This window comes from Athene noctua, chromosome 1 (assembly GCF_965140245.1).
Source record: "Athene noctua chromosome 1, bAthNoc1.hap1.1, whole genome shotgun sequence".
In the NCBI taxonomy this organism is placed as follows: domain Eukaryota; kingdom Metazoa; phylum Chordata; class Aves; order Strigiformes; family Strigidae; genus Athene; species Athene noctua.
In genome coordinates this window covers 241,389,368-241,416,924 of record NC_134037.1, presented here as the reverse complement: position 1 = coordinate 241,416,924, position 27,557 = coordinate 241,389,368, and the positions used below count along the sequence as shown (strand labels likewise).

At 45.8% G+C, this 27,557-nt stretch overlaps 1 long non-coding RNA gene across 2 annotated transcripts in view; it reads left to right on the top strand.

Moving 5' to 3' along the window:
• LOC141964375 (uncharacterized) overlaps positions 1-19,952 on the top strand; it is a 58,063-nt gene extending 38,111 nt beyond the window's left edge. The window contains exons 4-6 of one of the 2 annotated variants that reach the window (XR_012634312.1): positions 11,373-11,547; positions 18,810-18,981; positions 19,531-19,952. This is a non-coding gene — a long non-coding RNA (uncharacterized LOC141964375). Of the gene's footprint in view, positions 1-11,368; positions 11,548-18,809; positions 18,982-19,530 lie in introns of both variants that reach the window. The other variant, XR_012634310.1, reaches the window with a different exon arrangement.
• The last annotated feature ends 7,605 nt before the right edge of the window (positions 19,953-27,557 follow it).

Below are 27,557 nucleotides of genomic sequence, written 5' to 3'. Positions count from 1 at the left end.
AGGAAAGCGTTTTAGCGAGGGGACTTTTACTGAAGAGTAGAAATTACCATGGCCCTACTTGGGGTGCCCTTCTGTGACCTTGATGCACTGGATTGCACCAATTCCCAGCTGCTTCTCAGGTCTCAATAGTTGCAGGGAGCCCCTGGTTCAGCGAGTGCCTTTGGTACAAGAGAAGGGGCAAGCCTTCAAGGTACCTTCACAGCCCTCTGCTGCTGGAGTTGGCATGGGGCCAGGCCAGCACCTGATCTCAGATGAAGTATTTATGATCCTGGAGCCCAGCCACAGGTCCATGGTTACACAGAGGCATGAATGGGAACCAGTGCTGCACTGTTTGTCCTCAGCATGCCGGCAAGGAAGCACAGGAGGTGTGAATGCCCATGTTTACCTTGGTGGTAATTACTGATTACCACCTCTCTGGCTTATTGAGGCAGAAGGCTAAAGATACCGTGTCAGCACTAGTGATCTCCCCAGTTTGCCCCAAATCTGTGTGTGCCTCCAAGTGAGGCAACACACAGCCTTCCTGGGATTTAACTTTAATTACAAACGAACTTTTTGTTCACGGTAGTAGGTACCAACCATTCTTACGGGCTTGAACTGCTCAAGCAGTTGTTTGTAGCAGTCTGGGGTGGCCCCTCCACTCTTTCTCCAGGGCTCACTGCTGTTAGCTTGCTGGTGGTGCTTGTACCTGCAGACACCACCACACTATGGAGGCACTACATGGTTTTTGAAGTAGGGATCGCATGTAACAGTCATACAGTGATTGTGATCTCTATCTCCCCTGCACAGAAGATGTCTCTCTGCCCATTCAAGGCCATTCTGCAGAAAGCAAATGCTCACCTTAGCCATATGATAAGGATACAAACTACCATTGTGCTCTCTCCCTGCCGTGTGGCTTTAGCCATGAAGTTAAGCTGTGTATTTCTTACTGGAAATAAACATACTATTTTCCTGTAGGTGGTTTGTTTTGTTTCTGTCAGACATAAAGCCTGGAGGCAACAGTGGACAAAGTGCTTGCTTTTCCTCTTCCCCTGTGGCTCCCCTCTTCTGTACTTTGCCACTCTATTTTCTGTCTTCTTAGAAAGGTAAATCTTTGATCATAACAATTTTTCACTCTAAAACTCATTGCAAACTCCTTGAGTTACCCCAACTTTTGTAAAAAAAAAAAGTGGTGCCAGTCAGCATACATCACACACCCAAAATATGTCTAATATGTCTATTTCCAGCTTGCTTAGTTTTGCTGTATTCTGGCCCTTTTGCTCATGGCCTGTGTGAGGACTCAATTGCTCCTCTGGGCTCTAGAGTTCCCTCCTATGGCACGTCTGTCTGAAATTCCGTTTTTCTCTCCTGAGGATCTCAGGCAGCTCATGTCTGGTTTGCACTGAAGCTCCTGTGTCTCTGACACAGGTAAGGGGCTCTATGCCCCATTGGGTTCTTTTTACTGAACAGGAGCCTGTGATTTATTTTTTTAAAATCTTATTCCCATGGTTGGAGAATATTCCCATGGTTCTGTTTTGCCAGATGACCAAACTGTCAGCATGGAGATGCCAATTATCTGTATGCCCCTAAGTAATTAACTGGATAGGGTTCAGTGTGTGGTATTCAGTAGTAGTCACTATCATTCTTTGGTTTCCTTGGATCAGTATAACTTGTTGTTGCTTGTTGAAAATAACTTTCTGCTCTTAACAACCACCTCTTTTCTCAAAACTTTTTCCATAGTGACACCATCAGGAAACATATTTATTATGGCAGATATATATACATAAATAATAGACCTTCAATTTTCCAAATTCCAACTTAAATGTTGTCTACTTCTTACACTTCAACAACAACAACAAAATATTTTGAGAAGGTCTGTCATTTTCTGAGAAACTTTGTTAAAAAATAATTTTTGGTTCATCCCTTTTCTCTCTGCCAGTATTCTCTGGCAGGCGACTGTTTTATTCTGGCAGAGGAGACACAAACACATTTGTTTTCTTCTTAGCCTGCAAGGTCTATAGACCAGGGATTGCCACTATACTTGTCCAGCTACTGAGACCAGAAATCTGAACCTCTTCACAAAAACCAGTCCAGATGATTTCATTCTCCCAAAGCAACATCCATGCACAAAAAGAGAGAGGAGTATTTTTGCCACTCTCAGATCTCTCCTATTTCCCCTTGAAAAGTTATGCAGACTTCTGAGATAGCAAAGGAAGAAGCATCGAAGACACTTCTCAGTCGTCATCACGATTAACCTGAAGCTGTTAGCCAGAGCTGCATTTTGTGAGCCCAAAGCTTTGCCATGCAGGAGGCTTTAGTTTCAGTGAGGGGTACCACTTTGGAGATGAGCTTCCAGACTGTCTAAACAGCGAGTCTGTTGCAATGACTCTGTTGATCAAATAAAATTTCTGTTCACAGTGCAGAGCCAAAACCAGTTTTTGATTGGAGCCTTGAGGGGTATTTCTTGGCTCGTGGTCAATGTTTTAAGCAATGTGCAGCTCTACATGCCATTACCAATGTTTTAAACCTCTTCTCTCTTCTTATTATCCTCAGAGATGTGGAATGAAGACTATTTACCTTCCCCTCATAGTTCATTATCATTATTAAGCCGTAGGAATGAGGACATGTGCACAAGAGTTGGATATAGCAGGCCTGTTCTGGCTGCATCAACATTATTCCCCGAAGAAGAAAGTATATTCAGATATATTTCCAAGTTTTCCTTTTTTCTTCTCCTAACTGTATTTGTGTACAAAGATTTCAAGATTTCACAATGCCATGTTGTCTATGCACTGTTTACTGAAGCAGTAATACAAGCTTTCTCATTGCCAAATTACCAAGACACTTAAACAAGTCTCTTCATTAATAATCTGTTGCCTTATACCTTCAGATTCCACTGTCTGGTCTCACCTCTGCTTGCTGCCTCAGCTGTCTTCCCCTCCCTCCCTGGCTTTAAAGCTATTTTAGTTGTTCCACCTGCCCCCTCAGGCCCTAACATCTCCTTTAAAATGGATCTTCAGCCATTTCTGTGAAGTAAGAAGTGACCAAGGTCCTGGCATAGATGGGGTGGTGTAAGTGCTTGCAGATGTGTCCACACTGCGCCCTGCAGCAGCTGTTTCCAGCTGGTATCTCCATGTGCTGCGGTGCAGTGCCATGCAGAGGTGCTAATAAGTGACCATATTTGCATTAACACGGGGTTATGTGGCAGCAAAAGAGCAAAGCCTGTTCAACCAGGTTTTGACCAACCTGGCTATGCTGATCTTAGACTTGGATGGCAGCTTGGGCTCTGCAGGCCACCTTTGCTTGGCATGGTGTATGTATGACCTGAAGTCCTTCATGGGTTTCTAGCTACATGGTTGGGCCCTGTTTTCAAAACAGACTCATTAACTTGAGACTTCCCCACAGTTAGTGACATTCAGGCCCATCTATGCCAAAATCTCTTTGGAAAATGCAAGTTACTATTATAAATCACTTCAGGCAGTAGGGGATTTAGGTCACTTCTGAGGTCTGCAAGTGTTAGTTCTTTTAGCCCCTTTTTGAGAGGATGGAGAGATTGCAGTGGTGAAGATGCTGCTGTTGATAACAATGGGAACAGAGAGCTCAGTCTGCAATGAGTGCAGAGCCTGATCTGTCCTCTTCTTCCCAGATCCTTTTAAATTTAGGCTTGGTAGGTCACTGTGGAGGAACATGGCCACCTGATACATCTGTTCTCTAGATGGAGACGACTGAAATTTCTGAGGCTCTTTATCCATCTCATTTCATAAGCACAACATCCACTCTTAAATATAAATTAGATGTCTGCATAGCCTATGTGCACTTTCATGCCATACAATTTTTCTCCTGAAAAGCAAGATTTTGCCTACTCTGAAGAATGTGCTTTTTTCTGGACACATCGATTTGCACCTTCTCCCCATTGTCCATATCCTTTATCCTTTGCTTCCAGGTCACTGTGACACTACATTGGAGTCTGCAGGAGCAGGACTTATTCATGTAGCACCTACAAAAATGAGGTTTTAATTTAAACACACATCCCTAGTACATAATATATAATAAATTGGCATAATGAAAATGGATAAACTGGGAATGCAGCTCATTGTGGAAATAGTACCTAATATGGGAATAATTCCTAGCTCCTCAGGGTTCCAGTGCTCCTTTCTGCTTTGCTCTGAGCATTCAAAAGCATGCTCACCGCAAGATGGTTTGTGTTTGGAATGATGACATTTGCTTAATTAAATTTCAAAAATGTCTAAGTGGCAGACCTACTGGGCCAGAGTCAAGAACTTTTCAATGTTTTCTGGTGCTTAGACAGTGTTGTTGCTTGGTGGCTAGTGAGTTTTTACTTCATACATTTATCATCACATTGCTGACAGCAAATATAATTTAACTCTTCACTCTAGAAGCCTTATCAATACAAATCTATCATTATATCCTAGTTACTCTACACTAACAAAAGAGAGACCAGCATTAACTAATAATTCTATAGATATGTGGATGGCTTTTGTTAATAATATAACCAGGCATTTTGTTAGAGGGATTTTACTAACTTTGCTAATGTCACTGCTACAGTTCCCGGGAACTAATATAACCAGGATCATGCTGTATTGGACTCTGAACAAGGAACAAAACACACATGCTCCGAATGAGTTGACTGTGAGTAATAATGGATGGATATGGGCTGGATAGTGGCACCAGGAGCAAGTAGAGCCAAATGTAACATATAGTGTTCACTTGGGCTTTTTCCTAGTATCATTGCATTCTGACCTATCCACTGCTCTACAAAACAGTACCCAAGATGTTCTCCGTAAGCAGATCAGGACTGAGTTGTCTTTTAAGAAGTAGCAGATGTTCAGATACCAGTAAGATCATGTAAAGCTGCCTGTACATATGAAGTGTTGTCAGTTCCCAGCACTGACTGGGTACTCCTCTGACTCCAAAGCATACATACAACCCAGTATGTGTAGCAGCTCCCTCCAGCCCTCATGCCAGTCTCCCTGCCACCTGAAAATGTGGTACATGCAGGTGGGCTTTCTAATTGCAGCACATTCCAGCGAGGTGCAGTATTTGGTGCTAGTGCAGCCCTGAGGGAACTGTACCAGCTCCATGTCATCCTTCCATGATGCCATCTTTGCCATCTTTTTTGTCTCCATTCAGTCTGTTTTAATTAGGACCATCATAGCTACCACAATACCGCTGCTGCAAAGAGCTCCCCAGAACTGGCCCTGCCAGTGTATCTGGGACAGTGAGCAGAGGTTGTGGGGCTGCTGTCTGCTGGGTGGGGAGAACAAATGGAGCTGCCAGGAGCAAGTCATCATGGGCTGAATATAGTTTGGGGTGAGAAGGCTAGCACAGACACCTGGGCTGCCAGCATGCTCTTGGAGAGAAGCCCTGAGGCAGCACTTTGTGCCATGTCTTCACTTTGAGGTTCAGATCTGGTCTTGGGGGCATCTCAGAGCCCCGGGACCCATTGAGGGTGGTGTTGGGGCTGTGTATGCATGTGCTGTCAATTCATTATGGTATTCAGAATGCAAAAGTATAGTTTTTAGTCAAGGAAACAGCAATTAGTGGGGAAGTGCTTAAAACTGGAGAGGACAGGCAGAACAAATAACCCAGATGCATCCAACTGGACAAACAAGCTGTGTATAAACAGTCTCTAAAACTGTTTACACAGTCCAAAAGAAAGAGAAAATACAAAAGATTTTTTTTCCTGCTTGAAAGCAGAGGACACAGACGCTAGTTCTTTGTCCCTTCCACCACTGTTGGGCAGTTGGCTGCTGGTGGTGACATGCCCTGTGACTGTGGTGCTTTTAGGTGTGGGGGTCCCCATATTATACAAGCACTTCCATTAGTTATCCAGTCATTTCTGGAGTCTCTGCCAGGTGCATCAGCAGAAGCATAACTGAACACAGGCACCCACTCATTTGACTTCTTTCGCTTCTGCTATTTTCCCTGTATCAAGAGCACCAAATCCTCCACAGCCATTAACAACAACCTTGATACTGACAGGGTACCTCAAGACACTGCAGTCAAAGATACTTATGGGAAAGACAGAAAACAAATTCATTTTTCAGCTGCTGCAGAAAGGGATGAATAACCATTTTAAAACCCTATGTTTCTATTTTTACCCATTACCCACCCAGGGCAACACTGTAGAGTCGCAGCACAAGCTCTAGCCAGTGCTGCTATGATGAATTTTCTCTGCAAATAGGTTCCCTTTTCCCAAGAGAGAGGAACTGGGCAGGGGACATCCAGAGGATACAAGGGGTTAGCAAACATTACAAAGTTTGGGGCATGGAGCTGCCAATCTCTGGGTAGGGATACCCAAGTGCTCGTTGAGTGGTGTGCATGGGTACATCATGGTGGAAGCAGTAATAAAGTCACTATAGCTAGGAACCTCAAGTCAACTAAGCTGCTGCAAGAAGGCATGGTCTGGGTTAGTTGTCGACAAGCAGAAATCCCTCCAGCAATTGCCTCTTGCCCTAGGATATCTATCTCTTCTTCTACCATTTACCTCTGAGTGAAGCAACTGGACTGTCAACACTCTTGGCTAAACCATGTTCACAGGGCCACAAGCCATGTTTCAGAGGTGGAGGGTGGGTTGGAGGAGAACACAATATGCTGCTGCTGGCTGTGGGAGGGGCAGGCAACATTGGAGGAGGGACTTGGATTTCTTAACCTTGACTGCTAGTTTCTTGGAAGCTGCCACTTTATTAAACCAGCAGAGGAAACCTGGTTTTTTCTCCACTCTATACATGATAATGACAACCCATTTTAAATTACTCTCCTTAGAAAGGCAGGGGAGAATGCCAAGAAAAGAAGAATGTGGTGGAAGAGCAGGAGGTGAAGCCATGCAGCACACAGCAGAGCTACTTTGCCTTTCCTTGCTGTCCCTGATTCACTAGAACCAGCCTCAGCTTTGGTTTCCCAGATTTCAGTCATCTTTTCTGAGCTCCCCAGTTTCCAAAGGCAGGTGTAGGGCCAGCAGTCTTTGTATTTATTTCTCACTTGTGTCCCAGCATCCTCCTCAGCATGGAGTTCAGAGATGCTGTTTTGAGGATCCCATGACATACCTTGCAAGGAGTCTATAACGAGGCTGGGATGGTTGTTTGTCCCCATCTCTGATAGCACATTATGTCCTACAGGAGGAGCAGAAGATGTTGGAGAATATTTGTGCTGTGGGACAATGTAGTGATACAACTGTCAGAGGTCCTTTGCTTGTCTTGATGCTGCTTTACACCCAGCTTGTACACATCGGCATTGGTTACAATCTGGTCCTCACAGAGCTGGGCATACAGTCAATTTTCTTCTTGAGGTTAAGAGATCCTCTTGTTCTAAGTGGATGCATAGGACTTCAGCTTGTGCATGTGCACATCTCCTGTGTCACTGCTTGTCTTCCCGGAGCCCAGACCGACCTGTTGTAGTTCAAAATTGTGGCCACTGTGGCCCCATGCAAGATGTGGGATCACTCTGAGAACTGGTACTGCCTCAGATGGGAGGGACTGTTCAATCCTGGTGACTGAGAGATCTCTGAAGGCCCAAGCTTGTCCAGGCTCCTGATTAACAGGACTATCACACTAGGTCATATCAGCCTTGGTGTTGTCTAGCCAAGTCTTGAAAACTTCCAAGGATGGAGCAGCCCCCTCTCTGGGAGATGTTTTCTCTAATGTCCTTTCTCATCTTCCAAGCTCCAGCCTGGGCTTGTTGCCCCTTATTTTTCCATCTCCACTCACAGGAGGTGTTGTGCTCTGTCACTCATGTAACTCCCATTGAGCTGAGGCATGTTTTGTGATAGACTCCCATTAGATCACCCATTCACCTCCCCTTCTCTGGACTAGCTTATGTGCTCTGCTCCCACCACCTCAGTATCCTCTTACTGGGCCCGCTCACACCAAGAGATCCAAAGCAACACAGTATATCACCATCAGCCTCCAGGGAATAACAGCTTCCCTCATCCTGCCGGCTACATGCCTCGTTCTGCAGCCTGCCAGGCACTTTGTCCCGTTGGCGATGCCAGTATGCCCCATGTTCAAACAAGGTATGACCCATAATTTGTAGCAATGGGAATAGGAGCAGAGGTTTCATTCACTGCACTGGAGATAGTGCAGTGAGCAAGCGGTTTCAAAATCCAATTTCATAGACACAGAGATTACATTAATCTCTTTTAATAGCTAAACAATTCCGTTTTCAAGATAGCACAAAGCATGGGATATTCTTGACAAAACTGGTGCTTCAAAGCTGCCTACATCAGATTTAAAATCCTAACTCCTAAGCTCCTAACGATAGAATCGATTGTATCTTTTCAGACAGTAGCACTGCAAAACTTGTGTTTAATCTCCTCTTTTTCTAACATGCTGTAACTGCCTGGGCTTGCCTGTTGGGAAGCAAATGTAGATTGACTTTGCCTTCAAACACCATATGAGGAAACTCACTCAGCCCCCACCAACTGATCTTGGGGGCCTGTGGAATGATAAAAGCTCAGGTTATCAAAGTATCTGTAAACTGCCTTCTGATTTCTAGCTGGAGCACCTCCCTGAATCTGGACCCTTTGATTTAAGGTGGCTGCTTTCTTTCACCATGTCTCAACAGGCAGAAAAGGGCATAGCTCTAATTCCTGTTGGCTCAGTTGCATTAGCTAACATAACTGAAAAGCCCTCCTTACCTCCAGAAATGCAGAAGTGAATGCAGATCTACATTGGAAACTTCTGCCCGTGTAGTTAAGTACCTCATAAGATACAAGGATGTTTCCATACTGCCAAAAATATTGATGTGGAAGTACTTTTCTTGTTGACACTGTTTTGCTTGGAGAACCAAAATTAGCTCTCCCGGGGAAGACACTTTATTGGGCTAGACTCCATGTTTTCAGAGAATTTGCAGGTTTTGTGGTCTAGGCATATCCATTTTGGACTGATTTCTAGTGTTTGTGTTGTGATTTAGGGCTCTGACAAATGAGCTCTAGGAAATGATGGTGAGGTGACTGAAGAGGTGACCCACCCAGCTGTTTATTACTGCTCCACTGGCTCAGATTACTGTCCCTGCAGCAGAGTTGGCAGAAGACAACATATGTCCAGGGCAGAGCTGCTTCAAATGACATTTGAGTTGAAATCTCCAAGGAGGTGAGATTAGATTAGATAAAAGACTGTGAACTAGAGATACTGAGATATTGTCCATAATGGTTTATGCCCATCAAGACCAGCACTGCTGCCATGGTTCAGGTCCTTACAGCTTCTGCCCCACATTTCTGTCCCTTCTTTGCACCAAGGCTGGCAGTTGTCTGATCCTCACAGGAGATGATTCAGAGACTTCAGCCAAATAACCCTCCTCATTCACCTAGAAGGAGTGTGGGAGGCTAAAACACCACCTATGTCTATCAGCTTAATCATGATACCTCTTTCTCAGACAGTGGTACGTATCCTGGTGTCTCCGCTCCACTCTAGCCTTTGGTGGTAGAGTGGTGTCACTCTTCATCTGCTCATCTGTTTTCCAACCAAATGGTCTTCTGAGGCCAGAGGCTCCCCCCGGTGCTCCTGTATGGCCAACTAGTAAGGCCTCTGCTGCCAGGGAAGTTACCCCTTACCCTTCAGATGTAATCTCCATTCTACTGTAGGAGTAACTAACTACTGCTGTAGTAGGTGATACTGCTGTCAGAAATGGAGCTGTCATTAATGGTTGTCTCCTTCCTCTCCCAACTCAGAAGGTGGCCAGCCAGAGACTGCCCTTGCACCCTGGTGCAGCAGCAAGCAGGAGCCACTGCAGGAGCGAGTCAGGACTGACTCTGACCTGAGCAATATTGCCAGGCTAAAATGCACAAGAGTTTTTCTTTCCCTGGCCCATTACTAACACAGAAAAAATCAGTGGGAAAAAGACTGGCCCTTAAATATACAGTGAGTCTTTCCCCACCCATTACCACCTAACCGATAAGCTACTCCAGGCTATGTTGTTTATGTTTATGAGTATTTAATACCTCTTAGCATTTGCGTTTGCCTTGAAGCTACAGGCAGCTATGCACTGTAGTGTGCTAAATATTTGCCATAAGTACAAACAGATGTTTGAAGATCTGCTTTGAAGCAAATCTTTACCCTGTAGATTCTCTCCTTAGACTCCTCAGGAATAGTATACATCCCTTTATTCAGAGCAAAGCCTTGAAGGGCAGGAAGAGAGGAGATACATAGAAATAGTCAGTAGTGGAACAGGAACACATACTCACATCTCTAGTGCATAAATCCTTCACAGCAGCACTTTGGACATCAGAGTTTTCATAAACAAATTTGCAGGGCCTCATTCCTATAACGTGATCTATGCTGTGTGCAGGTCTTTTAGGCTTGTTTTGACTCACTAGCCAGATTCTTGTCACCCTCAAGAGCTATTGCCTGCAACCTAAAAAATCTCCCTAATATCAAAAATCTCAGAATGAGCAGAGAGGGAAAAACCTGAGTGGTGTGTATGGATGGCTCTGGCTCACACATATTGCTTCTCTTAGCTGCTTGCAGAGATGGAAAGGCTTCACAAGGCATTAAATAATTTGACTCCCAGAGTCAAAAACTCAGTTCAGAGTCCAAAACTGTGAGATACCCCATGATACTGCATGCCACATGCAAAGTAATGGGGAAGGTTAAACAGTCTGCCTCAGGCAGCTCTCAACTTATGTCAAGATGCAACAGAAAACCTGAGAGGGGAAAGGTAACATGGTAGTGGTGGAACCAGCCAGGATTGTGTGGTGATTGCTGTGTGGGAGGTTGCAGCCAGGACTCTCAAATGACTTAAACCACTGTGGAATGACTTTGGTTTTGTTTCTTCTTTTCTCACATTTTGGGGGAGAAGAGGGTGTGTCTGGGAGTTCAGGTGCTAGCTTGAGACTTAGATGATCTATGTCCAGTTTCCTCCTTGCCAGTGACTCCCTTGGGTGAGCTGCTCCCATCCCCTCTGCCTCCCATCCTCTCTGTTCCCCTCCAAGGAAAAACAGCACGTCCATTCCCCTGAAGCATATGAGAATAATACTTCAAAGTCTGTGAGGCATTCAGGTATGGTATGAGAGAGAGCCATACCAGGCCCTGAAGAGATTCACTCTGCATTAGCTTTTGACTGTATGCCTTGGACACCAAAGGGAAACCTTCAGAGCGCTCAGTGTAGCCAACTTTCAAATGCAAAGAAATGTTTGACATGAGCTACACAGGGAATTAATGTTCTGCTATAAATCTCTCTTAATTCACACTGCAGAACGCTTTCCTTCCACTCTGCCTCATTTCACCTGTCTCTTGCATTTCTTGCTTAAAATATGAAAACTCTTAATATCTATTTTTATATCATTCATTTTCTTTTCCTAGTAACCACTCTTTTGTCTTGCCTAATTCCACTTAATCTGAAACTGTTTTTCTTCCCTTCCTCCTCCTCATCCATAAAGTCAGGCTGGAGCCTTCCATCACTGGGATACCTGCTAGGACCATGCAGGCAGGTAAATCCCAGGATCTACAGAGCCTATGCAGTGAGGAGTGGCTGGCTAGTGCTGGCAGCAGGGTATATTGCAAGAGGAAAGTGCTTCCCAGTTCCTGCATCCAACTCAGTTCCCCGGGTGAGGCTGAGGTGAGTGGTTATTCCTTCCTTCTAAGCTGTACTTGCCATGTGCAGGAGAGGCCAGTGTGTGCTGGGCGAGGAGCTGGGGAGCAGCTTGTCTCCTCAACAGGCCAGGCCTCCGAGAAGCACCGAGGTGCAAAACAGGAGCTTGCTGGAGTGATAGCTGGAGAGAGAAAGGGGGAAAAAAAGAAAAGAGTATGGGATTGCTGTGGATTCAAGCCTTTCTCTGCCCTCTCCTTATCTTTTTTCTTTTCCCTGCTTGCAAGGAAGGGACTAGCAGCTAAGATAATAGCATGGGACTCAGAAGACTTACTTGGTTTGTAGAGTTATTTTTCTTTGGTTTAGATCCTTGAAACAGTGTCCTCAGGGTGGGAGTCAGCAAAGTGACAAAGGCAGGAGTGGGAGCATGGGACCAGAGCTGGAGAGGAGCCTGTCCTCATCTACAGTAAGAAGCTGTTTGACTCAGCTATAATGTGAAATTGCATTTGCCAGCTGGTGGGTCCAGCCATTTTGTCATCCAGTGCTCCTGTGCCCTCTTGTTAAGAGAGAACAGGGGTTTTTTTCCCTTATATGGATGAAGCTTGGACAATTAAAGTCTAGTAAGGGCTGTAGCAATGATCACAAAAGTTTCTGGCTAGGAGTCTGGCATCTGTTTGCTGTACCCATCTTCACTCAACAACCCCCAAAGTGGCCTGAGTGTGAGGAAAGATGCTGTGTTGGGGGACAACTAACTGATGTACCTTCTTATGAGAAATATGCTGCTTACATCAATGCTGTAGGTAACAAATGCATTTACAGTAGATTTCCTTGAGGTAGCAATGAAATCCTCAGTGTTTTTGTCTGACATCTGCAACCCTAGTGGAAACCCAAGTGTGACTCTTGCCTTACATTTGCAGCTGAAGCCTTATCCAAGACAGAAAAGAATATGCACCTCTTTTTTTAATTTATTTTTTTGTCTTCTAAAGCTACAAACAATGCTTTTCTGGAGTAAATTGAGAGGCATAGGGCTATGTGGGAATGATCTGCTTCTAGAAATTTATTTCACATGGCTGTGAGTAGCTCGGCAAGATAGGATGGGAAAAAAGAAACAGGCCCAAACCCCCAAACACTCCGAAAGAGTGAAAGAGCCCTCCAAATGCATCCTCACATCTCCTGCTTCCCTAAGAGAATGGAAATCTTTGCAAGAGACATTATATATCTGCTGCTAGTGTTAAGCATTCTGTGTTTTGTCTTTTAAAGAAAAGCCAGGTTACACTACAAAGTATCACCTGCCTAATTTTAAATTGGAATAAATAAAATATTCTTGGGTTTGCATTTAACTTCCTGTCCAGTGCCAGTTTTCCTGGGACCAACATGTGTCTTCTGTGAAATACTCTGAGAATGTGGGGGCCAGGAAGGCAGCTCCCTGGCCCCATCACCTTCACAGTGGCTGATGAGACACAGAAGAGCACCAGCAGCCAATGAACCCGCATCCCAACAGGCTGGCTCTCCTTTTCTGCCATCGCTGGCTGCTTTCAGCGCAGGGTTTCCTGCTCAGTCTCACATTTCACGAAGGGACTGTGTCCAGTTGCCGTTTAGAAAAGGCAATTTTTCAAATTGTCCTTGTTTGAAAGAAAATACTGTGTTCAGCAGCAGTGAAAACAGAGAGCTAAGTGCTCTCTGGTGTGTGATGCTCTGATATGATGAGGCTGGGCCATGAGTCCAGCAAGATTTGCTCATTTCTATACTGTGTAGTGGTAAGCCAACATGTACGGTATTTTTCCTTTACCCTAGAGCTTCCTCCTAGGACCCTGCCAGTAATTTGATCTTGCTTTGGTAAACCGTCATGCAGACACAACATGGAACTGTAGTCCTAATGACCTGTGTTAATTAAAAATCAAATGACACTTTCTCAGGAGAAAGTTCTTTAGTTCCAGTGTTTTCCTTAGATAATTATACCAAGCCAGCCTATTACCCTCCCCTGTAATTTCATTTATTGTTCACTATGTCTAAATTCCTGAATGCCATTGCACTACATTATTTTGTCATGTTCCACTCCATCATTTCAAAGTAGGTTGCCTATTTGTTTAAAAATACAGCAAAAGCTTTAAAGTCTTGAGGAGAGAGATGCCATATCTTTACTGTGGTGATGTTCAGTCTGCCAGTTCAATTTCACTGCCTTGTAGCACCAAACTGAGAAACTCTTTAACTCTTTGTCTCCCCTGGTTTCTAAAATAGCAAGAGATAAATAGGAAAAAGGGAAGACACCTTCTGTTTGATATAGTTTGACTCTCAAGTCAGTTGAGACTCTGATATTAATAACTCCCTATTTTGTTGTAAGTTGTCTGACAAGTTGCCTTCATGTGCATTGGCTTTTCAGCCGGAACTTAGGCAACTACATGACTATTGTATTCCCAGGCTCTGAGCTACAAATTCCAGTTTTCTGCTTACCTTCAAGCCAGAATTTTAAAATTGGAAATCATATCACTGAAAATCAGGTGCCTACACCCACAGTTAGTTGCCAAAATAAAAATGACCTGACTGCCTCAACAGTTGAACACCTGCAGACCCTGTCAGTATCTTGGGACTATACAGATCAGACTAACTTTATGTAGAAACTCAGATAAGGATCCTAATTTGAAACTCTGGACTGCTATTCATTGCTAAGGATGTGCTCAGAAGCTAGAAACAGAAAAGAGGATCTGCAAAAGTTTGGAGAAAGGTGCATTTGTTCATATCACTTGTGCAAGATGCTTGTGAAATGTGGTTCATGTTGCATTGCATCATTTTTCACATACCCTTAAATTAGTAAGAGTCTTTCTTTCCAGCTATCCAAATAACGTTCCCTGTGAACTGAACTACTTCCTCTGGTTAATACACTGGCTTGCTACCTGCTGAAGAGGTGGAGTCGCCCCAAATGCCTAATGCCTAATGCCCATGGCTTGCTGCTTTGTGTAACTGGGAACAATCTCCCAATCACCTCGTGCTGCAGGACAGCTTGGATTTAGCAATTCTCTGAGATTTAAAAATCAAACCAGCTAATCAAGATTTAAAACAGTGTGGATTGAAAAGACTAGCGAGTGGTCCAGCCATGAGTTAATTCATTAGTTGCAGTAAATATCGCTAGAAGAGCTTGTCAAAAAGAAATGTGAAGCAGCTGAAATGAAATGTCCTTAAAGTGAATGTCAGAGGCTTTTGCAGCTGTCATCCAGTGAACTGGGAGACTGCAGGCTTTAGATAGAAAACGAGGGTGAAAGAAATAAAAATTTGAGTACAGAAGATAAAGTGTGAGTTCCCACTGAGTGATTATAAAGGGAGCAATCTTACCACTACAGGGACCTAATTAGAGACTGAATCTCACAACTGTCTAATTTCTCCTCTAGTACACTAAGAAACCCAAACTAGCTAAAGCAGTCTGTTCAGACCAGCAGCAGTAGGAGGCTCTGCTGCTTCAGGGCATACTGAGATGTCAGGTTTATATAGCTGTGGTCATTTCCAGGGTTCTTGAATGCCGTAGTCTCTTCAACACTCCCTTAGGACCAGGGGAGCAATTTCATTTTCTTGCCTGGCCAGCGCAGCATCATCCTGGTCCTACAGAAGGCAACAATGGGCTACTACTTCTGTGTACCCTACTCTGTACCTGAGCCTCCTGGAGGAAAGACACCAGGACCTGTTTCCCAGGCAAATATAAGAGTTAATTGTCAACACTAACAAGAGAGACTTTGATGAATCACTGCTTTTGTTGGTCTCTGAAACGTGCAGATCAGGTGTAGGTCCTCAGACCTTCCTGGAGACACCAGTGCTGTCAGTCAGTGGTTGCATGCATTGTTTCACTTAAGCCTTGGTGCGGGGCTCAGCTCTTCCACCTCACTCCAGCTGTTGCCTGTCTGAGACACTGTCACCCTTCGCTCTTTCCTTCTGGAAATGTGGAAACAGTGGACATAGTTTGAGACTAACCTTTGGCAGCAATGCCCATTGCTGCTCTAGCTGCTTCCTCCTACCTCTGAGCTGCAGTGCATCACCTCTTCATCAGTGTGCTAAGCAGGGAACTCCCAGAGTTAGGTTTTTTTCTTTGCTTGGTGGGTTTTTCTAAGCAGCAACAAGTTTTTGCTGGATTTTATGTAAGACTGGTCTGGGCCCCAGTTCTCAGCACTCCCCTCTTGTTGCCAGGAAGGGCTGTGCCAGCAGGAACCATGCTCTGGGGTGAATGAGCAGCGGGGTCAGCAGGAAGGAATTATTTTAGCCAGTATTGCCATTAAAGGCACTTTTTCATGTAACCCTGTCCCCGCAGAGTGATTCCGTACAGGTGAGGCTTCACAGGAGCACAGGCTTCCAGTGTTGCTACTACTAGCAGCCACATTTTCCTGTAGCAGGATTTTCCAGGCTGAGGAAGGGCTGGAATTTCTGAGACCGCTTGGGGAGCTTAGCACTCCTGGGAAGAGCAGGGATGACTGCTCAGGATGGGTAGATGCATCATGTGTTGGTTTACCAGTCACTTCTGCAGCTGGGAGGAAGTGACCTGCCCAGAAAGAGCTCAACATGGTTAACATCTGACAAGGACATTTTCATAACCAAGATAAATAAACAGATGCCTTTTTTGCTCTAGGGAGATAATATCTTCTGTGCTACTAGCCTGAGACCATTTGCTTGGCTTAGCCTGTATTTTTACCATATGCAACAAGCTTTAACCACTTCATTTGAGGCTGTTATTCATTTGAATATGAAACATTTCTGGCATTTTTTTTCCCATTTTTCTGGCCTTTACATGTTGCTAATGTCTCCACTTCTGTATATATGTTTTCTTCTCTAACGTTTCAGCTCTCCTCTCGTAATATTTTAAATCCTTAATTGCCTGATGCTGCAGATGGAGAGTATTAGTTACCTTCCATCACCACTCTGGCCACAATGACTTCCTTTACTTGACAAGTTGATTACTTTGTCAAGGTGAATGTTAAGTCTGTCTGGAGTATCTCTGTGTGTCTTGTGCCAGATTGCAATTGCAAGCTGGTTTCTTGTTGAACATGCTGTTTCTCCAGACACAGAATACTAGGAGTAAAACAGTGATTTTGAGGGGCTTTTTTTCCACAGTTCTCTACTGAGATTGATGTTGCTTCAGTTTATACCAATAGAATTTAGATGGCTATATCTCTAAATGTAACAAACTGATGCATGGCAAGCAAACCCAACTGATGAAATTCCACTGATAAAGAAAATTCCCATCCTGGCAACCACCCAGCAAAGTCGGCAAGTAGCTATTAGGAGTTAATAATAACTGCACCGAGTCTGCCAAAGCTGCTGGAGATGTGACACACAGACACCTCTGTGGAGACAAAGAATTGTTGTAGTGCCTGCTCCCTGCTGCACTGCATTAGCACATCCAAAAGGGCAGTGTCCTGAGTGAACGGTGGGGCTGAGAGGCTCCCTAGAGTTCCAGTTATGGGCAGTAGGGACCAAAAAGGAGTCTTTGCAAAGGCATTGAAAAAATGGCTTAACACTATGGAAGTTCATTAAGGAGGGGAAAACTTCTTCTCCACTGTATAGTAGGATATCACTGGGGTTGGTGTCTCAGATCTTGCCATCAGCATTTGAGTCCATAGCTCCCCTTCACAGATCCAATGCACAGTGAGGGATCCATTTGTCTCTGCTTGTCTATATGCAGCACCAAACCTTGCCTCCTTATGCCATGCACTTGCTTCCCAGGCCTCCAGAGACCTTCAAATGGTCATATTCTGCATGACCCCTAAAAGAGAGTAGAGAGCAGTTGCAGCGTGGAAGCTATAGTATTAACAGTGCTTTCAGATCATCCACTGGATATAATTGAGGCAAAACAACAAATCCCAAGTAAATTAAATGTGTTTCATAGCAGTTCCTGAGGGAGAACAAGTTGCATTATTTGTGAGCTGCAAGCCATGTCAAGAGGGCTGGATCTTCCACAGAGAAATTGGCCCCAAAATGTCATTGTTATGGTGAGAAAACCACCCAAATTTCTCTTAATTTTTCCTAGCTGATATGTTATAAGGAAGTGGCATCCAGACCACTATAGGTATTAAGAATTTGGGAAACAACACTGAGTAACACAAAGAACAAAAACCAGTGTGTGCTTTCTGAGAAGATAGGGAAACTGAGTCCAGTGCCACTGAATGCTTCAGGAGAGTAAGTTCTAACAGCTACAGTAGCCAAATGTCACTTGGGACCAGAGTGTGAACAACTCTTTTGTGATACGAATGTCTCAACTTCTTGAGCTTGTTGCGGAAGATAAAAGAAAAGCTTGGCCAGCGTTATTATCTGGTGGTACAGGAGCATTCATTTCTCTAACCACATGTGGTAGTATCTGACCATCTTGGAAATTTGAGCAGGCAGGTCAAAGGAAAGCAGCGTGCAGACTTGGTTTTCAAAGACATCTATTTCCAGTAAATTTGACCTTAATTTTCTTTTAGGAATTCGTTTTTCCTGGCATATTTTAACAGAAATAACAAAATAAGCAAAAGCAAGGTACACTGGTAAGATGAACCTTGGGACCATACCATCTACAGCCAAATCAGTTCTGGGGACAGTGTGAGCACTGAGGGCAGATGTTGGGCCACTCTCGTCCCTGGCAGATGTGGATCTGGGGTTGGTCTCCTCAGGGGATCCCACAGTGAGACCTTAGCAAAGAGCAGAGAGAAGAGCTTTTCTTGTGTCATACGATATGTGACAATGCAAGGATGCGTTGGGGCACCTATATATTGATCTGCCTCAAACCAGCTTTATACAAGAATGGAAAAGCAACATGTATCCACCTCTTTATTTTTTCCCCTGGTGTTTGTGGGAAGGAGGAAAAGAACCTTTTACCATCTGAATTTATGACATTCCTGCTCTCCCTGGATAGAAAGGAAAGGGACATCTTTTCTCTCTGACTATGAGGGAAGCACTGACTATTGGTGTGAGTGATTGGCAAGAAGCTTTCTCAGGTTAGACCTTGTTCTCCCCAGAGACCTGCACCCCAGCCGCTCCCTGCCCTAGGCTAGTGTTCTGGGGCCCCCTGGCCTGTCCCCTCCTATGCTCCCCCCTTTCCTGTACCTATGAGCCCTGCCACTTTCTGTCCTTGGAAAGGCAGAGGTGAGGGAGCAGGCTCCCAGGAGGCCCAGAGGAGCAGAGGGTCTCCATCAGGGTTATCTCCTTGCAGGAGATGAGGACAGGGTCTCCGCTGCAGGGGCTGCAGGCAGGAGCAGGCATGCACTTCCCTCTGCAGCTGGGAGCACTTTTTCCTGTCATTTATTACCTGATGACTGTTTTTGTGTGTTTCCCTCCAGGCAGGGAGCCAGGAGGGTTAGTGCTGGGGACACCTCCTCCTGATGCGCTGCCAAGGACAGCAGCAGTGTCCTCCCGCCGAGGGCGGTGGCCCCAGGCCTCGGGCACACGGCATCCGTCCTCACTGCTCGCCCAACCCTCCCCTCGAGACCTACTTTTGCTGGGAGAGGCAAGGTAACCTCGCCACTGAAAATAGCTGGGATGGCAGCCAATGGAGATTAATGGCATCATTAACGTTCCCAGTTTATTTATAGGCTTAAAAATGCCTCAGACCTGTGAACTGAGCAGAATTGCTCTATGTAACGTAGGGACCCCCAGGTCTCCTGCTTCTGCCTTTCCCCTTCCTGCTATTTCATCCTGATCACTGGGACTGTAAAACCTCTGGAGCAGGGACTGTCTGTCATTGTAAACCTTCCTAACTCAGGGGATGCACACGGATATATTTCCATGAATGCTGTATTTGTCTGGTCTCCTTCCTCCGCCCAACTCTCTGTATACACTGTGTCCTGTGGCCCTTCTTCAGGAAAATTCTCTTTTTCATGAATTCCTGAGGCACATCTGAGCAGTCGTCCCAGGAATTAGTGATTTTCCACCTTGGGTTTTAAACTGTGAGCTCTGTCGGAGGAGGACAGGGAATCTCATAGCTGTGGAGAGCACCTAGGACATGCGGGGCCCTAGTGAGACATGCAGATGTAATTAATGACTGTAGAGGTCTTCCTACAGGAGCCAGCAGAGCCAGCCCAGCTCCCAGGTCCTCCAGGAACCTTGTGGGACCTTGTGGAAGAGAAGAAAAAACCACCCTGAGTGTGTTGGCCCCACAGAAGAGGAGTTTTCAGCACGTGACCTGCGGCCGCACTGCCTGGCCTATTTCCCAGTGCTCGGTGAAAGGTAAGTGAGAAAGGAAGCTTGTTTTCAGCAGGCATAAATCCAAGGAATTGGCTGTGTGACTGGGAGATGGCTCCATGGGTGAGAGAAAAAAGTAAAAATGCCAGTAGGGATTACTCCCACCCAGAAACATGGATAACCAGCGTGGCACCTCATGGAGGGGAGGTTGCTTCAGAGCGCAACCACCCTTCATTTTGCTGTTGGTTTTTGTTGTATCAGTGTGAGATAAACTCCTGTGTCAGTCTCTCCTTGAACCTCTGTCTTCTAAGGGCTGAAATAAAAAAACAGCAGAGAACCACTCAGATTGCTGTTGTTTTCTTTTTTCTCTGGGCAACAAGACGTTCAGGGCAGAGTAAAGGACCCCAGAATCCTAGAAGGAGGATTTCTCTGCCATGGCCACTACAGGTGAAACCACAACCCTGGGATCCACTCAACCACCAGTGACTGGCAGGTTTGAGTCATCTCAGTGCCTTGTTTTCCCCTTCCTCTCTTTCTCACTTGAGTTCTGGGCTCTGGGTCTCATCCATCCCCTCCTGGCCAGGTCCCAGCTCTCTGCTGCAATGGGGAGGACAATGCCTGCTCAGCACCTCTCTTTCCTTGTCTGATAAATGGCACTGTGACACTTAACCAGCTTTGTATAATCCTTTGAAGGACAAAAGTGTAAGAGCAATTATTCAATCATCCAAAGATCATAACTGGGAGAGTGTTTATTTCCATGTCTGATATATGTGAGATCCCATGTAATTTGGAAGACTTCAAGGAAAAGGCAGGTCACATGCAACATCTGAGATAAAGAGGGAAAAAGATAATGTTTTAACTGTACTCTATTTATCCTAGGAAAGAGACACCTCTTGCATAGTTGCTTCTTGTCTAAATTTCTGAACAACTAACCAGAAAAGTCAGCACGGCTTTTTAGACTGATATCAGACTAGAGGAGTGAGTCTTGTAACAAAAGAGGCCATCTACCTCTTAAACTGATTATCTTCTTGGAAAAGTGAATATAAAAGGTGGAAGATTTTTTTTTAAGACGGATAAGCCACATTTCAGCTGCAGGACAGCTGTCTCCTGGACCTCGATGCTGCACAGCTTCTGTGGAATTACTCACTCCTGATACAGAAAGCAAGAGTAGGGATATTTTTCCCATTTCACTGGGCTACACCCAGTTGTAACCATATTTAAACCTTCCTTTTTCTAGCTGCCAACACTGGGTGGCACTAAGTAACTCCTTCTGACACTACAAAATTGACTCTAAAAACCTGAATCAGGCTGACTTGGCTCCACTCTGTCCTGACAGCAAATGCTTTTGGTTGAGAAACTTCTGATGGTATGGTTGTAGTAGAAACATCTGACTTGCATGGCACCTTTTGTACCTCCTTTGTTCGTTATGTAAAGCTCTCCTGAAACTCTAGGCTCACAGGTTTGGTAAAGGTTCAATGTGCTGTTGGGCTTGAAAGCCAGATTTCCTGTACTGAGGTGAGAATTGATGGAATACTGGAAAATAACTGTGCTTTCTGCTGGAGATTTAAAATGAAACTCAAAGAATCACAACATGGTTGAGGTTGGAAGGGACCTCTGGAGATTGCCTGGGCCAAGCCCCCTGCTCAGGTAGGGTCAGCCAAAGCTGGTTGACCAGGACCATGTCTAGTGAGGTTTTGAGTATCTCCAAGGAAGGAGACTTCATAACCTCTCTGGGCAACCTCTTCTGTTGATCAACCACCCTCACAGTAAAAAAGTATTTCAGTTTGTGCTCACTGCCTCTTGTCATGTCACTAGGCACTGCTGAGAAGAGCCTAGCTCCATCTTCTTTACTCTCTCCCAACATCAGGTACTTCAACACATAGTTAAGATCCTCCCTGAACCTTCTTTTCTCAAGGGTCAACAACCTCAGTGTGCTGAGCCTTTCCTCATTCAGTTGCCCCAGTCACTTAAGCATCTTTGAAGGACTCACTCCAGTATGTCCATGTCTCTGTTGTACTGGGGAGCCCAGACCTGGACACAGCACCACCAGTGTTGAGCAGATAGGCAGGATCACCTCCCTTGACCTGCTAGTGACTTCCTAACGCAGCTGAGGAGGCTGTTGGCCTGCTTTACCACAAGGACATATTGCTGGCTCACGGACAGCTTGTCCACCAGGAGCCCCAGGTCTTCTCTGCAAAGCTGCTTGTCAGCCTGGTCAGCTCCCAGTGTGGACTGCTGCATGGGGTTGTTTCTTCCAAGGGGCAGGAGTTTTCCCTTCACTGAACTTGATGAGATTGATGTCATCCCTTTTCTCCAGCCAGCTGAGGTCCCCCTGAATCATGACACAGGTAACTGGTGCATCAACCCCTACTTCCCTCCTCCTCTGCAAACTTGCTGAGGGTGCAGTCTATCCCATCATCCAGGTCATTAATGAGAATGTTAAAAAGTATTGGACCGATTATTGACCCTGGGGTTCTCCACCAGTGCCTGGCCTCCAGCTGGACTTCATGCCATTGGTCACCACCCTTTGAGCCTGGCAGTTCAGCCAGTTTTCCACACACCTCACTGTCCACATGTCTAGCCCATACTTCATCATTTTACTTATGCAGATGGGAGATAGTGTCAAAAGCCTTGCTAAAGTTGAGTAAACAACATCCACTGCTATTCCCTCATCCACTAAGCTGGTCATCTCATCATAGAAGGTTGTGGAGTTGATTAAGCATGGATTCCCTTTCATAAAAACAAAATTACTTCTCCCAGTCACCACCTTCTCCTCACTAAGCCTTCTCCATGTTCTGCATGACCAGGTCCCCTCTTCCCCATCCAGCAGCAGTCCCACATTTTCTAGCCATAGAAGCCCTCCATGTCCCTCACCAGATTCAACTCCAGGTGGGCTTTGGCTTTCCTAACTCCATCCCTGCACACTCCAACAGTGTCTTTATAATATTCCTAGGGTTACTTGACTCTGATTCCACCCTTGGGTTTTTTGTGTTTGAGATCTGCCAGGACTACCTTGCTCATCCATGCAGGCCTCCTGCTGCCTTGGTTTGATGTCTTGTATCTGGGCATAGACCATTTTTGAGCTGGTAGAAGGTGATCTCTGAAAATCAACCAGCTTCCCTGGACCTTTCTGCTTTCCAGGACTGTATCCCATGGGATTCTTCCAAGCAGCAGTCTGAAAAGGTTAAAGTCTCCTGAAATCTAGGGTTGTGATCCTGCTCTTTGCCATACTCCCTCCTCTCATGATCCTAAACTCCACAATGTCATGGTCACTGCAGCCAAAGCCACCCCAGCCTTCACATCCCTGACCATTTCTTCCTTGTTTGTGATTCTGAGGTCCAACAAATTGTCTCCCCTTGTTGCCTCTTCAGTCACTCCTGTCAGAAAGTTATCATCAGTGTACTCCAGAGACCTCCTGGATTGCTTGTGCCTTCGTGTGTTGCCCTTCCAGCAGATATTGGGATGGTTGAAGTCTCCAACGTCCTCATTGGCCTGCAAACATGAGACTTCCTCCAGTTGCCTCAAGAAGACCTCAACTACTTCTTCCTGATCAGATGGTCTACAGCAGACATCCACAACGTCACCCATGTTTGTTTGTCCACTTATCCTGACCCGTAAGCTCTCAGCTGGCTCCTCATCCATCCAAGGCAGAGGTCCATGCATTCCTGCTGTTCCCTCAAATCAAGGGAATCCCCCACTTTGTCTAGCCAGCCTCTCCTTGCTGTAGAGCCTGTGTCCATTCCTGGCAACATCCATAGCAGGGAGCTGTTCTGCCACAACTCATGATCGCAATGAGACTATATCCCTGCAATGGCACATAGACCTCTAATTTCTCCTATTTGTTCCCCATGCCACGCGCATTAGTGTACAGGCACTTCAGAGAGGCACCCAGTCGTACTGATTTCCCAGAATAAGTATGAGAGTTTCCACCATGAAGTTCTCCCATAGGGACTTCCTCATCTATGTAGGTAGCCTTGAGGCTTACCCCCTTCACCCCTGTTTTGTTGATTATGATGTGTCTCCTGTCCGCATCACACTGAACCCTTTCCTTGCCAACCTGGTCCAGCACTTCCTCACATGATGGTGGGTTGCCAACTCCCTCCCCCATTGTTCCTATGTTGAAGTTATTCCCCAGCAGGTTGGCCAGTCTGCTGGCCCACTTTTGTCCCTTTTGGTGAGATGGATCCCATCCCTTCCCAGTAGTCCTCAATCCTCAAAGAGACTCCCACAGTAATAAAAACAAAATCCTTGTTAACAGCAGCTGCACAACCAGTAGTTGCACCATAGGATCCATCCACTCCTCCTGAAGCCCTTCCCCATCAACAGCAGCATTGAGGAGAAAAACAGCAGGGACCCTACGGCCTTGGCACTCACCCCCTGAGACATGTAGCTATGCTTGATGTACTCCAGGTCTCCCCTGGCCATTTCATTGGTGGCCTCATGGAAAAGCAAAACCAGAGCCTCAGCAAGCAGCAAACATCCTTAGATGCCAGACTGGGTCAGCAGATGGGGGCCTCTCTCCCCTGCAGCAGGGAATCTCCCACTGCTACCACTTGCCAGATCCTCCAGGTTCTGCTGAGGGGCTGGGACAGCCAAGCATCCCCTGACCCTGGCGGGAGGTCCCCAGTGTCCCTCAGCCCCAACTTTGTAGACCTTTACCTTCCTTCAGGAGCTCAACCTGGGCCGAGGCTGCTGGCACGGCAGGGGCTGGCCAAGCCCCATTGGAGGCTGCAGCATCCTCAACCACAGCATCACCCAGGTGGTCCCCAAAGGGCTCCAGGAGTCCCTCAGCAGCCCCAGAGACTCTTGAAGATCTCAAAGTGGAGCCCGGACACTGTCATGTCTGCTGGCTGCCACTGCCAGCTGCGCACAGTGAAATTCCTCTTAAAACAAGTCAGCTTTAAAAGGACCACAACCAGGAATGCATGTCTTTCATACCCTGCAGGCAGTGCTAGCCCTGCAAGTGCCAAGGCTGCCATTTTAATGGCCTGTAATGGCTCCAGTGGGCTTTGTGGGACCCTGCTGACTGATGCTGGTGCATATGGTGATGGATGCAGCAAATAATCAGGGCCAAGTAGTGTGTCCTCAGAGGACATGTGGCCATTCTCAGTCAAGCCACCCATGGAGGCCCACTGTCATGTCCTGATAACAAAAATTATCATTGCTGTGTTTGTACCTGTTCCTAAGAAGGTGTTTAAAATATAACAGACAATAGGTGGTATAACCTGATGGGATCATAAAGATTTGTGTCCTGAAAGCAAGGACATAGAAACACCAATAACAGCTAAAAATCCTCAATATGGAAATTAAATTACATAACCAAATATTTACATGGCAGCGGGAGAGATGCGGCTGAGGAAGAAGCTGCCCACAGCAAGAGATGGAGAGTACTGAAGAACCTCAGTGTGTCCAAGCAGAAGAGCTGGCAGAGGGTGAGACCAGCTGGTGGCTACATTAGAGCCAGAGCAGAGCTGATCCGTACAAGAAGCATTACCTACAACCTCTCTGCCCTCTCCTGTGGCAGTGGGAGGGGGGGTCCAAGTAGAGCCAAGGATTTCTGAAGAACAGTTGAAAAACACAATTTCTTGTTGATCAGAACTATCTGCCAATAGGAGTGCAATCCATTAATCAGATTTAACCTATAAAATTAGAAAGATCAAAATGTCTTGCTTTGATATTTCTGAAGAGATGTTTTTTGACTTTTTTTGAAGCTGATATCACAAGAAAATCCAGACAAGTAACACTGGGGAGAGATGTTTGAAGGCCCTTTCTACCTCAACGGGAGTGAGGATTTACCTGACATGTGCTACACCTTAAGATTGCGACCAAACCACAGGCTGTGGGTCAGCCTGCAACAGGGCTCTCCTAATCCTCCTGCTCAGGGTATAATGTGGTATAAATTATTTATTTACGTTGTTTATTGTATCAGATAGAGCAGCATATCTACAAGGCCACACTGCCTGCCCCAGAGAGCTGGGAGCCAGGAGGTAGTGGTTGAGAGTGGTTGTGTCCACTCTGCTCAGGGCCAGCCCATGTAAAGTAGGTTGGCCTTGGCTGCATGACATGGCACTTGACTACAGCTCAGCTTGTCCCTGCATGTTGTGCCTATGGACCCAAGAGAGACCTAGTATTTTTGTAGGGTTTGGTTGTTTTTTTTTTTCATCTCAGCTCAAAATGCCCAGGATAATGAAGACGACACTGTAGCTCACTAGTGTTGGGTTTCCATAGTGTAAAGCAGTCAGGGTGTGTTGCATGCCCTAGACCGAGGCATGAGAGTGTTCAGGAGAGCTGAAGGATGGAAAGGCTGGAGGGACCATGCTGGAGGAGGGAAGGGAGTAGCTGTACCCAGAGTAGTGCTTCTTGAGGGTTGGAGGGAGCTACTTGTCCAACTCTAGAGGAGAACATGGGCATGTGCTAACTGACACAATGGGGACGATCAAGGATGAGGCCCCGTGAGTCATCTGGAAAGTTGTTTCTGACAGTGTAGGTACATCTGATGGGCATGTCTACATCTCCAGCAAAGAGGGGATGGACTCCAGCCCTGGGCTTCTGCTCATTCTCCACTGGACTCTCCGCTAACTCTCAGGCTCGGATTTGGATCACTCCAAGTAGCTGTTTGCAAGACAAATTTTCTCTGCAGGGACAAGCTGTAGTTGCAGTGTCTGTGAGCCCAGCATTGCCACACTGTCCTGGCCTGCTTTTACTGAGCAGCATAGGCACCATTAGGCTAAGCCAGTCTCCTGCCTTGCTGCGCTCCAGCTCCAATGTGGCCCCAGTGCTGCCTGGCACACCCAGTGTGATGCTGCTTCTAGGAAACCTTTTTTCAAATCTTTTTCTGTATGAGAAACAGAAGGGTCTTGAACTTGCATCTTAGGTGCTTTGAGCCTTTGATGTTTTAGGCAGTGGATTACAGTGAATGATAGCTTTTCTTCATCAGCCTTGCACCTGAAGACAAGATCTCCTTGGGAATCCACCTTTTCATTCCTGTGAGGGTTTTGGGGTTGACCTGTAACATGTTTGTTCACCTATATCATGACTGTTTAACTGCTGAACAGAAAAATCAACTATTGGCAGATCTGCCTTGTCAAATAGACAAAGACTTAGAAGAGGCAGAAGCTCTTTGGAAAGAGGCCCTGGCTTTGCAGGGATCACAGGGCTTTGGGCAGAGGATAAACCCTGCTATCCAAGAGGATAACTTGGGGAAAGAGAGTTGCATGGGATTTTTCCATTGCTGTAGGAACCTTTACTATAATTCAGCTCATGTTGATTAACCCTGAATGCTAGATTCTTAAAAAGTGATTAGTGAGATCATAGTGGAAATAGAAACAGATGTGCCATCTGTTACACAGTGTATGGGGTTTAGAGGGAGGTTTTGCTGAAACACAGTTGTTCCCGACACTGACATGAGACTTCACTGCCGTCACCTTCCTGTTACCTCCCCAGGAGCTGAACACCCCTTTAAACATATGAACTGGTGGGATATGCTGTCAGTGGACTGGTGGTGCAATTCTATCCAGTGACTAGGCTGAGAGCTGAGCTATGGTGGCATCTCAGCCTTTAGGATAGGCCATTGTATAGGACTTTGCCTCAGAGATGCTTTCCAAGTGATTGAAATCCCAGAGTGGGGAAATCTGGGCTTCAGTCTGGACTTGTGCTTGTGCCTCTTTTCCTTCAGTGAAATGTAAACACTGAAAGGTTAGAGGCATTTTTTTCCAGTCCTTCTGCAGAGTTGCTCTTATACTGTATCCCTGCCCCCAAATACTCTCCTTTTGTACTGTAGTCACTCACTGCAGGTCTCAAGGATTATCAGAAGCACTAAGCAGCTCTCAGACAGCAATTGCAATTATGCTTCTACAGCTGTGATTGTCCACAGCTGTGCTGTCTGTCTTCATCCAGAGCAACAGAGG